The sequence below is a fragment of the Myotis davidii genome, unplaced genomic scaffold (genome assembly GCF_000327345.1).
Source record: "Myotis davidii unplaced genomic scaffold, ASM32734v1 scaffold1322, whole genome shotgun sequence".
Taxonomy (NCBI): domain Eukaryota; kingdom Metazoa; phylum Chordata; class Mammalia; order Chiroptera; family Vespertilionidae; genus Myotis; species Myotis davidii.
In genome coordinates this window covers 98729-101582 of record NW_006293319.1, presented here as the reverse complement: position 1 = coordinate 101582, position 2854 = coordinate 98729, and the positions used below count along the sequence as shown (strand labels likewise).

Sequence of the window (2854 nt, the reverse complement as noted above, 5' to 3'; positions counted from 1 at the left end):
GGATTGGGCCTGCCCTCTGCCACCCGGGAGCAGGCCTAAGCCAGCAGGTCATTATCTCCTGAGGGGTCCCAGACTGCGAGAGGGCACAGGCCGGGCTGCGGGACCCCCCTCCCCACCGAGTGCACAAATTTTTGTGCACCGGGCCTCTAGTATTATATAATTGTAGAATCTTCAAACATTAATATTGTTGCTTCTACTTACTATACTACAAAATGAAGATTGATATTTTTCCCCTACTATAAAGGTAAGCATTCATGATATTTCACTGATATTAGGCATGGGTTCTACCTATGGACTGAGAATGGACATGACTTAATTCTTCTTTTGTAAGTTTAGAATATGTTCATGGCAGGAAAAGAAATTCCAATTAGAATCAGGAAGTGATGAGTAAGTGAATCAGTCTTTGAATAATCAGACCTATGTGATAACAATTTGACAACGTGCTCCAAACAAATAAAGACAAGTATATGTATTGGACATTATGGAAAATTTACTTTTCATTCGTCTAATCATTTATATTATGCACCTTGGGGAAAATCATAGTGCACATAAATCAGGCAATGTGTCTTTCAGGTGTTACTGATTTAATGCTAAATGAACATGATTGAAATAAATGTTTTCTATAAATATTTAAAATATATTTTACAAAACTACATACACACACACACACACACACACACACATATATATATATAAATGTTTACTAGTATATTCCCCAAAATGTATACACTTTGAATAATTATAAAGTCAGTGTTTATTAACATACAGTTCATTTTCAAAATGTAAAAGAATCTACAGAAATTAATCTCTTTTTTTATCATGCCTGTTTTCAAACTGAGGATCATTCTGGTCCAGGCACTGCTGATATACAAAGCAATGGAATCACAAACAGGATGGGAAGAGATCAACCAAAGAACTTGTATACATTTATGCATAACCCATGGACACAGACAATAGGTGGTGAAAGCCTGGGGCAGGGGTGGGCTAGACGAGGTCACTGGGGAAGAAAAGGGGACATATGTTTCAACAATAAAGATTTTTTTAAAAACAATGGAATTTCATTTTGATAAAAAACTCAAGTTTACAATCATTTAATAAATGAAGAGCAAACACTTCATTTTCCTATCCCATAACTCTTATGAAAAAAAATAGTAAACAAATATCTGTGAACCCGATTAAGGGTAAGGCAGACTGAATAATAAACCACCCCAAATGTTCACACTCCCTACGTGTAACTCACTCTAAAAGGGTGAAAACAACACTGGAGATAACTGAACTCTTAAGATATGGGCATTGAATCTCATTCTAATCATTCAAATAAGCCCAATGATCAATATTTATTTTTTGCTCATCATGGGCATTAAACTATACACATTTTACTGAAGGAATACTTAGATAGAAGCACTTATTTAAGTTACACTGTGCATCACAACTATAAAAATGGCTTGAACAGTTCCATTTAACCACCATTTATAAAGTGCAGCTATATAATATTCTGAATTTTATCTGATGTCTGACATATCAAGCTAGAGTCCAGTGATGGCAAACCTATGACACGCGTGTCAGAGGTGACACGTGAACTCATTTTTTTGGTTGATTTTTATTTGTTAAATGGCATTTAAATATATAAAATAAATATCAAACATATAAGTCTTTGTTTTACTATGGTTGCAAATATCTATATTGACATGGCACCAAAGTTAGGGTTTTTCAAAATGCTGACACGCCGAGCTCAAAAGGTTCGCCATCACTGAGACTGAAAGTACCCCAGCTGCCAATTTCCACCACTTCTGAAAATATCTAGATGTGTGAAAAAGGACTGTCCCCCATACAAAGAACCAATTTCACAAACCTACTGGTAAACAAATACATTTATATAACTGGAACCTCAGGATGCTAGAGTTGTATTCATTTAAAAAGCCATCCAGTTACCTTTGGTCTTTAAAAAAGCCTACACTGTAATATCCTAAACGTTATGTGCATCTCATGATGAAGAGAGTGGCCTTGCAGTGCAGAATGAGGAGAGTGCAACGTCACCATGAACAGGAGCATGCTGTGGTTTCAAGGAACATCGGCATCACAGCATTGTATTCTGTACATCAGGATCGAGGTCATTGTTGCTGGAAGGGGGATGGATGGGGAGAATATTCAGCTCATCCACTTGCGGAGTTGGGTGCATGACTACCAGCTGGTCCTGGGGAATGTCTGCGGCAGCTGCTGCAAGGTTGGTGATAGATTTACTCTTTACACACTGAAAGTCTACATGCCGACTCTTTCCTTCTTCCTTCTCCCAGGACATTCGAATAAAGGGTCTTTGGACATAGTTGTAAATCACTTCTGGGCGGCCCCCAGGCCTTTTCTTTATTTTTTCTTTATAGGTAGGACAACCTTCTATTCCCAATCTATTCTTCTTAAGACCCCTCGCCTTCAAAACTGATTTAGTCACATCTCTGTTTTCAGTGTACTTCAAAAGTCTACATAATTTTGTGCTATAAATAATTTGTGAATATTCTTCTACCAACTGGGGTGGATGTTCTTCATACCAATCAACCACACCATCATCTGTAAGCACCACTATGTGGCATTCTCATTCCCCACTCCGGGCACTAGGTACCATGAGAGGCAGGATAATTTCTTCTAGATAAAATTCAAACTGTCTATGAGACCATCATTTGATAACTCATGCATTAGGGCACCGAGAGCTCTACATTTAATAGTACTATATTCAAAAGAAATACAAAGAGATAATAGTCACATGCTTCTCTCAGTTCAGAAATAGATATATCATCAGGACATGGATTACATATATATATATATATGTGTGTGTGTGTGTGTGTGTGTGTGTGTGTGTGTA

At 37.4% G+C, this 2854-nt stretch overlaps 1 pseudogene; it reads right to left on the bottom strand.

The window, feature by feature from the left end:
* Nucleotides 1-1856: 1856 nt before the first annotated feature.
* The window catches only part of LOC102774003, a 5531-nt pseudogene continuing 4533 nt past the window's right edge, over nt 1857-2854 (bottom strand).